The following is a 12,132-nucleotide window of genomic DNA, read 5'->3' as shown; positions in this document are numbered from 1 at the left end:
CTATCCCTCGCATGAGCAACAATGTATTGCTGAGTCAAAATCATTGCCGTGGTGTGATTTTGAAACTGACTTGGGCCAATATGAAAAATTGCAGTGCTACTTAAAATTTGTATTGCATCTTCCCCTCCCTCTTATGTTTTAGATACAACACAGTCCATAATTATTGAAATAATCAGGATACTTACTGTTAGAGGGGACTGCAACTTATGTTTAACATTTGAGTCACATGAGGATGGACTTTTTAACTCTTAGTGCCATCATCCTATTACAGCAGCTACCTGGTTTTTATGCAAGTATACACAGCGATTCATTTTAAATTGTTCACTGATGAAGTTGCATTCGGTTACCAAGCAAAATCTTGGTATTTGGTTCCAATTACCTACTGAAACCCTTTTAGTATGCAAAGGCAGTGCTCAAAAGAGTGAATCCTGGTTAGAGAGCAGACTTTTAACTTGCAATCACACACAGAGATGCTTGTTTGTAAAAAAAGTAACCAAGTAGTTTATTGTAGGAAATACATACTTAGACTAGAACTAGGAATATTTTTCTACCCAACTAGTTACAGTAAAACAAAGCCATGTTGACTCTTTTGATCTCTTGGAGGGTAGTTCCAGAATGACCTCTTAACTTCAGGGCAGAGAGATGTGTAATCTCACAATATCATTCTAATATCATGATGCCTGGCAGAGTAAAAGAGTTACAGGTTAAAGGTATAGGGATAGTCTGGAAATCTGGAGGTACCTAACTGTCTTAACCCATGCAGGACCCCTCTTCTGCTTAATTGCACCCAAACTTCCCAACAATCCTCAACCTTAAAGTAGATAAGATTATAATAGCTTTTCAGTAAGAGGGTGTTGGACTAACTTTCATTGTGAAATCTGGGAATGGTTCTCAAAGCAAGGTAACATGTACACCTGTGTAATTGCCATAGGCATGAGCAGAACAAAAATGAAAATACAAATCTTCGATTTTTCTAGCCCACCATTATCACATATCCAAGGTAGCTAAAAAAAAAGGCAGGAGAATAAAATTATTTCTAAGTAGTCATGCTGCTTAAAAGCATTTATGGGAAACACAAGTGGATTCACATGGTCTGCTTATTGTAGTTTCACCCTCAAAGTTTTGCACATAGTTCCATTGGCAGAGCATCTATATTTTAAATCAGGGGTGACTAACTCCCAAGAGACCGTGATCTACTCATAAGAGTTAAAGACTGGCGGTGATCTACCCTCTTTTGGGTGGTTCAGGTCAAAGTTGTTGAGCCTTTTTGAGGGATGAGGAAACCCCATTTCTTTGGGGTTCAAACTTGTTGAGCTTCTCTTCTTTGGGGGGAGCCACTGAGCTACCAGTGATCTACCACAGACGTCCAATGATCTACCTGTAGGTCATGATCTACCTGTTGGACATGCCTGTTTTAAATAAATTGGGGGGGGGGGTGTCCACATTTTGCTTTGCATGAAAACGTGGTATTTCTAGTGTGTCAAAGCTCTGGATCCAACTTTCACAGCTTCTCAGTCAACCTATAAAGAGAAGATAACATTTAAGGATTAATGCCTATGGTATGACTTGTCTAAAAAACAAATAGTTTGTGGCTCCTTGTACAGACACTGTAATGGGAGCTTTGCATAACTACAAAATCTACTCCCTTAAGCAGTCATTAGGTTTTGGGGGAAAAGATATATGCAACCAGCAATAGAGTTCCTACACAGGTCAAAGGAACAGGACTTGCTTTTGCAGTTTTGATTTTGGAGGCTGTAACCAATAAATGCAGTACATTTAACTGCCTTATTTTCTCAAACCTCCGTAACTTGCCATTTAATCACATGCATTTAAGAAAGCATTTGATAAAATTTATGCAACCAGGACAAGAGCAAGGTCTTGGTTCAATCTTTTTCTGCAACCAACACAACCTTAACAAGCTTGGAACTCCCATACCATGGAAAATCTCCACCCGTGCCTTCTCAATATCATAAGCTAGAAAGAAAGAGCCTAGTAATGTTCCCACAGAGAAGTGTGTTTGCTTTACTTGAAAATTCCTTCAATGAAAGCAAGTATTTTTAGATTGTGTACTCCTGTGATTAGGATGAGGGAGGGAGGGAAGAGCACTAGAGCAAACCCCAAGGTTTACAGAGTTCAACCCTTTCACCCTAAAATCCTTGCTGGTAGCAAGCCATTGCTGTAAAAACCTCCCTTTAAGAGGAGCCCACATTATCTGAGGGCTGACAAACTAGCAGCAGGTACTAGCAAACTACTATAATCATATGAGCTTTAAAGTGATTCTTTTCTAGTGGTCTGTCTCCTCCAACATCCCATCCTAAAACACTTACCTAAGGTGGGGAGGGAGGGTGCAGTAATAAAAATGTCACAAGTCCAGGTAGCATTAACTCCCAGCACTTAGAAAACGGGTCAGAAGTACAGTCTGATGTATTCCTTTTACCTGGTACTTAGTTTTCACCACTTACAAGGCCACTCAACACCTCACCTTGCTGCACTGATGGAGCGGGCTGAGCGAGGCGTGCAGCAGCGGCGGCGGCGGCGCGTCTTCCTCTACTGCTGCTGCCCAGTAACGCGACAACATTGGACTTAAGCGGGAAAACGCTCCGGACTGTGGCTCCGCCCCGCTCCATACCTTTGAGAAACATGAGCAATTACAGGACAGGGGAGTGTTCTAGCCTGAGTTATTCACGTTACACCGCCGCATGGGCGTAGCTAAGGGGAGCGGGGGGGGCAGCGGCTCCCCCCATCAAACAAAACTATAGGAATACTTAACTGACGTCGCTTCTGCCGCCCCAACAAAAGTCCTGCCCCCCCCTAACAAAAATCCTGACTACACCTATACATAGCAGTCTGGAGTAGAAATAGCAAGGAAAAGTAACTCTGCACGTGTTCAGAGGCATACTTTCACTCCGCAAGTCTAAAGTGTTTTTAACATTAAAAAAAAAACCGTGCGCAAGACACAGGAAGATGTTTCATGATCTGCGAGAGGCTAGAATCACGTACTGGTTACCAAGGCCTACACACCAATGCCTGGGAGTAAATCCCACTGAATTCCGACAGGACTTACTTCTGAGTAAAGAAATGCGTTTGCTTGTTTGTGCTGCAAAGTGCCCGCCGCTGCTCACTGCTAAGTGGTTGCAGAATCTTGCTTTTCGGATTCAACGATTATCGTCGTTCTGCATCCTCGTCCTCCAGTTGGCAGTCTCAGCTCCGTCCGGGTTCATCCTGCGGCAGCTGCCTTGCAAGTTGCTTTCTCTTTCCATAATCTCAATTTGGAAGCAGTTAGAGGCTGAGCGATGTCTCCCTTCCATCCAGCTCATTTTCCTTCCAGCCCCTTTTCAGACTACCTTGTGGGATCTGATGCAAAGCTAGCCTTCGCTTGAAAGTCCGGGGGAGCAAAGCCACGGCACATTCCTCCACCTTCCCTGACTCGAAGAGAGAGCCATCTTGCTCTGCTTAAGAGGTGCAAAACGTCACGTGCTTTCTCTTAAAGAAGCCGTGCTCTCTTCTGTTTCCGCGCTAAAATTCATTGACGTTCAAAACTCGTGTGCTTTTTTTCTTTGAAACATTTCAAAATTATTTTGCAGTACTCTGGGGGCGGAGAAGCCCAGATAGAGCTTTCACATATGCCCTGCTGTCAAGGTAGATGTATAATTCATGCATCTGATTTTGCCTGCATAAATACTATCTCTTGAAATTCATTTTTATGAAAGATGGTGCCACGCTGTTTGTAGTACACCACAGTATTGCGAACTGCGAGTGTGCATTTGTGCTGCACCCCCTACTTACAACACGGTTATGAATAGGAAAAAAGTGTGGAAGCCAAACATCAAGGGTCACACATCTGAGGAGATTTCACCCCTCCCATATCCAAGAATCTCCTGCGGAGTCTGCTGATTCTGCAGAGAGGAGGAGGCGTGTTCTGCTCTCTACTTATTCTGCTCCAGCACCACATCAATCAGTCAGTCAGTGTGTCGGAGAGAGAGAGACTGAGTGTTAGAGATTGTGTGTTTAGATAAGGTTGCTGCTAAGAGCAGCTGCAGACACTCAGTGCGGTTCAGCATTCATTTATGCTTAGACCTATTTAGCTCTGTATATAGTTCTATTATAGTTGTAGTTATAGAATAAAGAAGATATTCTACAGAGCTGCTCTCCGAGTTGTTTATATACTCTGCTAGACTCTGCTGTACTCTGCTGTGCGACGACTGTCTTCTTGTGGGAGTGAATGCGGTGCTCACAACTCTAAGCTGTGAGTCCACAGCACTTTGACCTGTTCCTGTGCAGAAGGTGGTCTCTGGAAGTGCTACCCAGCTCGCCTATCCCAGTCGGGGCTGAAGTGGATGAGTCCAGTTAGTGGTACTGGCTCAAGGGCGATGCTGACAACATCTGGTTTCAATCCTCAGTCAAAATTTTCAAGCCATCCATGCAGTAGAAGGTGTGGGAAATCCTTGGCCCTCCAGATATTATTAGAGTACAGTGGTACCTCGCGTTACATACGCTTCAGGTTCCATACACTTCAGGTTACAGACTCCACTAACCCAGAAATAATACTTCGGGTTAAGAACTTTGCTTCAGGATGGGAACAGAAATCGCATGGCGGCAGCGGGAGGCCCCATTAGCTGAAGTGGTGCTTTAGGTTATGAACAGTTTCAGGTTAAGAACGGACCTCCAGAATGAATTAAGTTCTTAACCCGAGGTACCACTGTACAGTAATTTTGTTTATTATCGCTGGCCACTGACTTTGCTAGGGCTGATGGGAGTTGTGGCATAGTAACATGCAGAAAGCCAAATGAGCTCCGCTTCTGCTGTAGCCAATAAAGGACTATGCACCTTATTACTATTATTGCTGTATTTACTTACTCATTTGTTTATTTCCTGCCATATTGCCTGGCGGGACTCAAGGCAGCTTACAAATAAAAAGAAAAGAATCACTAAAACCACAGAAAAAACAAGTAAACTATACAAATATAAAATATGTTAAAACCTACAAATAATTACAATAAAAACAGCACAGCACCAGCCCTTTCATTAAAAGCAGTCAAGTTTCAAAAGCCTGTTAGAACAAAAAGGTCTTAAGACACATGCTGGCATAAGAACAAGGAGGGAGCCAGTCTAGCTTCCCCAGGAAGGAAGTTGCAGAGTAATGCATAAATATCTCAAATATATATATAACAGTCAAAAGTAGTGTGCCTGACATTTTTGATTATGAAAATAATCAACAGAATAGTTGCAGAGAAACAGATGTTTATGCAATTTTCTTATGTGCCCATCTACACGAAGTTTTCTGTGTTTGAAATGCATGACATTTTAGGTGGACTTACGGATCCGTACTATTGAGAAATGTAATTAATTTCAAAAAAGTCATGTACAATTAGAGAGCAACTTCTAGCCAGAAAGTTTATGTTCTCATTGACTGACAATTTAGGTAATTTTGTTTAATATAGTTAAAGGCTGCCATTCAAGGCCATACCTTCACAAACCAAAGAAAAAGGCACATCAAATTAGCATACATTACTATGAGACATCACTTTTGCATCAGACCGAAACACCAACAAAGATTTCAGTAAATTATATCAACAGCTCTGGGTGCTCAGAAACAGCCTCAGGGATAATTTTTAAGGGCTCATTTGAAAGCTTGTAATGAAAATACCAAGTGCAATCCACTCAGAAGGAAGTTCCATTACAGTGGAGCCACAACCAAGAAGACCATGCTTCTCATGTCTAACTGGTTTTATCTGTGAGCAGGACCTCTGAAGGTGATCTTAAAGTATGGTCTGGCTGCAGGATTATATTTACATAGCCTGGAGAAGAGAAGATTAAAGATAAATATGATATCTGAAAAGCTGATAGTCAGGAGATGAAGCAGACTGTTCTCTGTTAGCCAGAAGGGAGGGCTGGAACCGGTTGCTGGACAGTTTCCTACACATGAGGAAATTATGTTTTTATTTCATGTTGTAAGGAGCATGGCGTCAAGCTACAAATCAAAACCAAATCTTCAGTTTCCAACAGTGTATCCTTTCATTGTCTACATTACATTAATTACCTGTGGAAGAACATTCTGTTCTGATGTGTTTAAAAGGCCATGAAATGTTTGTGTATATTACAGGAACATTTGCCAGTTTGTTGGCTCTTTGGAGCTACAACATTAGATGCAACTATGATATCAGTAGGCATAATCACCTTATACTGAGAGGCACAGAGTTGCTTGGTTGGGCGGGCATTGTTTACTTTGGGACTGTGCTGCTCTTTCTTCAATATCAGTGTTCAGCACCCTTGTTTAAAACTGGAAGGTGAAATCCAGTGTCAAGCCAGCAGACTTCCACTCACTCAATGGAAATCCTCTTCCTTTCCTGCTGCTCCCGGACAATTAAAGATCAAGCAATGGGCAGCTGATGTCTTACTCTGGCAAACAAGCACAACTGGTTATCTATCACTTGTGAGAATGGTCTGCTTTCAAACCTCCCCCCTCCCTTAACAATCTTTAGCAACATGGGCAGGGTAAGAATAATAAAAATTATTATTAATAATGATTAAACTTGCCAGTTTCAAAGTTTCTAGCTTTGTTTACTAAATACAAGTGAAATGAACATGCAAAAAGAGATTACTCAATAATAATAATAATAATAATAATAATAATAATAATAATAATATATTATTTATACCCCGCCCATCTGGCTGAGTTTCCCCAGCCACTCTGGGCAGCTCCCAGTCAAGTGTTAAAAACAGTACAGCGTTAAATATTAAAAACTTCCCTGAACAGGGCTGCCTTAAGATGTCTTCTGAATGTCAGGTAGTTGTTTATCTCTTTGACATCTGATGGGAGGGCGTTCCACAGGGTGGGCGCCACTACCGAGAAGGCCCTCTATCTGGTTCCCTGTAACCTTACTTCTCGCAATGAGGGAACCACCAGAAGGCCCTCAGCGCTGGATCTCAGTGTCCGGGCAGAACGATGGGGGTGGAGACGCTCCTTCAGGTCTACAGGACCGAGGCCGTTTAGGGCTTTAAAGGTCAGCACCAACACTTTGAATCGTGCTCAGAAACGTACTGGGAGCCAATGCAGATCTCTCAGAACCAGTGTTATGTGGTCCCGGCGGCCACTCCCAGTCACCAGTCTAGCTGCCACATTCTGGATTAATTGCAGACTTCAGGCAATTAGACTCTAGGACTTCAGACAATTTTCCAATTCCAAATTGCCCTAATTTTCCAATTCACAATTAAGAAGCAATACAATAACGTGTTGGTTCTGCTGGTTCAGAAAGACTTACAATCAGTGAAAAACTGCACATGTTAAAAATGTCAAGTCTTTCACAAAGCCTACCGCATACTGAATAAAATAATTTTGCATCGCTACAACCAGCAGACCAGGGTCATAATTTGTATGGCGAGTTTGTACTGCATTACTTTCACCCCTGCAGTAAACCTTTGTCAACAAGGGGCAAAAGTTTCAATCTTCCTAGGCTAATTCATACATAGCCAATTTTGCAGAGAATCCTCCGCTTCTTAGTTGGTATCATGGCGCAGCCAAAAGCAGGATGTGTAAATAAATTATATTTTCATTTCCCCTTCACTGTTCCCGTTGTTTTGGAATCTCACTGTCATACCTGACACTCTCAGATAGTTGGGAGAACTCAGCATTTTGTAATTAAATATGTTAGTCCAATTTCAGCGACTTCCATACAATGTCGTACTTGCCCATAGATTGATTCAGGCTCCTTATTTTCCACGCACTTTGGTGCATTCTGCGAAACTAAAGACAACTTGCTATGAAATTGAATCTTTAAAAGAGAATGATTTATTCTAATTTAGCTTCTCTGATCATGTTTTCCAATTCCTTTCCAATTTCACATCCCTCCATGCTCTTGATTTCCACTTTTCCCCCCACCGAGTGCTGCTAACTGCTGCAGGCCAGGATGCTTCTCCTGGAGCAACAGCAATAATGGGAAACATACTGCTACATGCCACCTCCATCTCTGAGTGGTGTGAGATTCCAGGGGTTCCAGGCACCTATGATGGAGGGCTTCACAGCATTAACATCCCAAAAAGGTCTTGCTTCTCCCAGCGGCATAGCATGGGTTGTCAGCACCCGGGGCAAGGCAAGTAATTTGCGCCCCCTAACCCCTAACCTGCCGCCGCTGCCAGCTTCTTCTTCCTGCTGCCTGGGCTGGTCTGGTGTGGTTCTCTCCCGTGCTCAGCGCTGCGCTGGGCAGCCGCTGCACTGTCCCTCCCCCAGATAGTCCCTCGCTCTCTCTCCGCACCGCACGCCTGGCACCCACCCCCTCCACAGTGGGCGGCGACCCAGCGGCTCAGATCGGATTCGCACAGCCAGCACTGCAGTGAGAGAGAGAGAGTGAGCCAGGTAGGGGCAGAGAGCTGCGAGTGCAAGCGTGCCCCCCCAGATGTTGCGCCCGGTGCGGCCGGCCCCCCTGCACCCCCCACGCTACGCCACTGGCTTCTATAGCCGCAACCTTGGATTCAAACAGAAATCAAACTGTACTCCGACGAGACTCTCTCCAGCTTGCTGCTTTTCCTCTAGCTCACATCTCTGCAACCTCACTCTAAACTCTGGCTAGGTCCTTCTAACTTTTGTAATATGAAAGCTTTTTATTGAAGCTTGAAAAAGAAAGAAAAATGAAAAGTTAACATCAAATACCCAGCATTTTATTAAACATAAAACTGAAAAAGAGAAAATGAAGAAAAGAGAAAGACTTCCGATTTCCCCCCATCTATATATAGACTTATGCAAAATAGACATGCTCCAGAATAACAGCTAACTCTTTTGCTTTCCACAAGCCAACCTTTTTGCAGTCTTCAAACCCATATACAGTAGTAATATAAATAATAAATAATAATAATTATTTATTATTTATTATTTATACCCCGCCCATCTGGCTGAGTTTCCCCAGCCACTCTGGGCGGCTTCCAGTCAAGTGTTAAAAACAATACAGCATTAAATATTAAAAACTTCCCTAAACAGGGCTGCCTTCAGATGTATTTTAAAAAGAAGATAGCTGCTTATTTCCTTCACGTCTGAAGGGAGGGCATTCCACAGGGCAGGCGCCACTACCGAGAAGGCCGTCTGTCTGGTTCCCTCGGGTTACGTACCTCGGGTTAAGTACTTAATTCGTTCCGGAGGTCCATTCTTAACCTGAAACTGTTCTTAACCTGAAGCACCACTTTAGCTAATGGGGCCTCCTGCTGCCACCGTGCCGCCGGAGCACGATTTCTGTTCTCATCCTGAAGCAAAGTTCTTAACCTGAAGCACTATTTCTGGTGAAGCGTATGTAACCTGATGTACCACTGTATCATAAATGGAAAGTCTCATAGTTTTCCAGTCCTGTCTGGAGATATCAGGGATTGAACCTGAAACCATTGGCATGCAAGGCAGATACTCTGCCACTGAGCTATGATCCTCTCTGCTGCACCACCACCACCACTACAACAGAAGCTGCCCAATACTGTGTTGAACCTAACTCAGTATTGTCAACACTGACTGGCAGCAGCTCTTCTACCAGATGTCAGGAATTGAACCTGGGGGTTGAATAGGTGAAGGGCAGACTTGTATGCTGCATGCACCTAAGGTTCAGATGGCCTTTACAAGGGACTGAGTGCCTTGAACCCCTGGTCTACCTGGCAGCAAGTCAGTATGTAAAGTCTGGGGGTCACGTCACACAAGCAAAGTCCAAAGCTCAGGAATTGCAGTCCAGAGGCAATCCAAGTAGCCAAGTCTGAAGTCCAGCAGCCAGAATAGCCAGTCCAGAGTCAAACCCAAGGCACATTCTATAGAGGTCCAGGAGCATCCAAGCCAAGGTCCATCAACATGGGCAGTTGAACAGACACAGCATCTCAGCTCTGATTCCCTTTTATACCTTGCATACTGATTGTGACATCTGGGCTTGATGACTCTCACCTGTTATGAGCCTGCTCCAGCTGAGGAATCACATCCCTCCTCCCAAAGCTAGTGAACCCCACCTGGCCAGCTAGGGAGCTGGGCTGTGGGCCCTTGCCTCCCTCAGCCTCCTAGAATGTATCTCCTGCTGCTCCCTAGGCCTCAGAGCTGCCATCTTCGTGAGGACAGGAGCCCCTCTGGCTCTGATGATGGGTTCTGCTGTTCTGATTCCTCTGCATTGACTTCCATCCCTTCAGCATCCTTCCCCATCCCCTGCTTGTCCCAGTATGTCCCAGTTCCACGCTGGGATTCTCTTCCTCCTCCTCGTCATCCTACCAGTTCATGACACCAAACCTCTAGTATGGCAGGCCCTGCTCTGTGGAACTCCTTGCCAATAGAAGCCATCATTGATCATTTTAAGATGTCATCTAAAGACTGTATTATTCAGACAGGCTTTCAAACCTGGGGTTCTTTGTCAGCTAGCTTATGCTGATTCAGCTGACTTTTTATTTTTATTTTTTGCATTACCGTGTTCTGATATTTTATGAAAATGTGGTTTATAAATATTTAAATCAATTACTTCAAGTGAGTGTCCCTGAACATACACATGTTATGAAACCATGGCCAATCAGATCTCTCCTGTAAGTCTCCTCAAGTCTTTAGAAATGGATGCATACAGACCTACCTGTTTACTGCAGAAAAAAACTGTTCTGGCTGTAACAACACAATTTGCATAATGTGTGCACAAATTGCAAAATGCTTTTAGACGTTGGCATACAAAAACTTGTTCACTCATGAAATCACTGGCTGTTCTGCCTAGGACTCTTTTCCCATTTGTAGTGTGCAAATATTTGTTGCTCAGCCTTACAGAATCAGGACGTGCAGAATTGTAAATCATTTTATCACAGTTAAGGTACAATAGAAATGTTTTGTAACTATCTGCCTGGGTTGCTAAAGCTACATATATTAACACTGTTACCTTCCACCTGATGAAACCATCTCTGCAGTTCACACTTCACAAAATTTATCTGATCATTAAATAGAGATCCAGGACGGATTCTAACCACCCTCGAGGAATCTGAAAGCCTCATAGAGAATTGTAAAATTCAACATAACTACATCTGCCCTCCTTCACATTGTAAAATAATAGTAGTAGTAGTAGTAGTAGTAGTAGTAGTAGTAATAATAATAATAATCTGCAACTAGGGCAACTAATTCTTAATGGAACTAAACATGATTAGAAGATGCTCTAGCTCAGTGCTACAGCACTTGCTCTGTATTCATTAATATATTAAAGGTCAATCCCCAACGTCTCCAGATACTGCTTTATAACGCATTGGACCATTGGTTTATGTAGCTCAGTACTGTCTAGCTTGGCTACAGACAGAAGTCTTCTACGACACCACGGTCTCAAGCAGGTAGCAGTGCTGGAGGAGACAGGCTAGATAGCATTGAACTTCATAGACCAAGAGAGGCGTGGGGTTTGGCGAAGGAGGTGGGAGGCAGCCCTTCCACCTCTTTCCCAAAGCTTGGAAAGCGTTAACTAGGCTTTGAGAAGGAGGTGGGAGGATTTGAAGACCCTGTCAGAGCCTCCTGTGTCCTTCTCCAAACCCAGTGCCTTGTTTACCGGGCTTTGAGAAGGCTCAGCACCTAGAGCAGGGGTAGGCAACCTAAGGCCAATGGGCCGAATGTGGCCCAATCGCCTTCTAAATCCAGCCCTCGGGCGGTCTGGGAATCAGCGTGTTTTTACATGAGTAAAATATGTCCTTTTATTTAAAATGCATCTCTGGGTTATTGGTGGGGCATAGGAATTCATTCATTTCCCCCCAAAAAATATAGTCTGGCCCACCACATGGTCTGAGGGACGGTGGACCGGCCCACAACTGAAAAAGGTTGCTGACCCCTGACCTAGAGCATAGGCACTGCTCACACAGCCCTAAACGCACCCTTGCCTTCACAGCCACACAATACTTTGAAAGCATGTGGCATTCCCCCAAAGTATCCCGGGAACTGTACATTGCACTTTACTGAGCTACTATTCCCAGCAATCTTAACCAACCACACGTCCCAGGATTCTTTGGCGGGGGAGTCATGTGATTTAAATGTAGGTTGAATGTCCTTTTATGTTTGGTATGCTGTGGCTGCTTCTTTTGTGCTTCTTCTGCCTCTCTGAAAAGACAGGTGCTCCCAGGTTGCAGGATACTTGCTGAGTCTAGGCAAGCAAGCAGTTGTTTGTCTTTGTTTTGTTA

The 12,132-nt window shown here is 43.8% G+C and overlaps 2 long non-coding RNA genes across 2 annotated transcripts in view; both read right to left on the bottom strand.

Moving 5' to 3' along the window:
• The window catches only part of LOC309514763, a 234,187-nt gene that overhangs the window by 1,798 nt on the left and 220,257 nt on the right, over positions 1-12,132 (bottom strand). The window lies entirely within an intron of this gene.
• Positions 475-4,287, bottom strand: LOC309514723. The gene is made up of 2 exons (XR_014212123.1): positions 3,065-4,287; positions 475-1,520 (listed from the first exon to the last, which is right to left on the bottom strand). It is a non-coding gene; the product is annotated as an uncharacterized lncRNA (long non-coding RNA).

The sequence above is a fragment of the Podarcis vaucheri genome (assembly GCF_965113315.1).
Source record: "Podarcis vaucheri genome assembly, chromosome: 11".
Taxonomy (NCBI): Eukaryota; Metazoa; Chordata; class Lepidosauria; order Squamata; family Lacertidae; genus Podarcis; species Podarcis vaucheri.
This window is presented reverse-complemented; position numbering and strand designations above follow the sequence as displayed.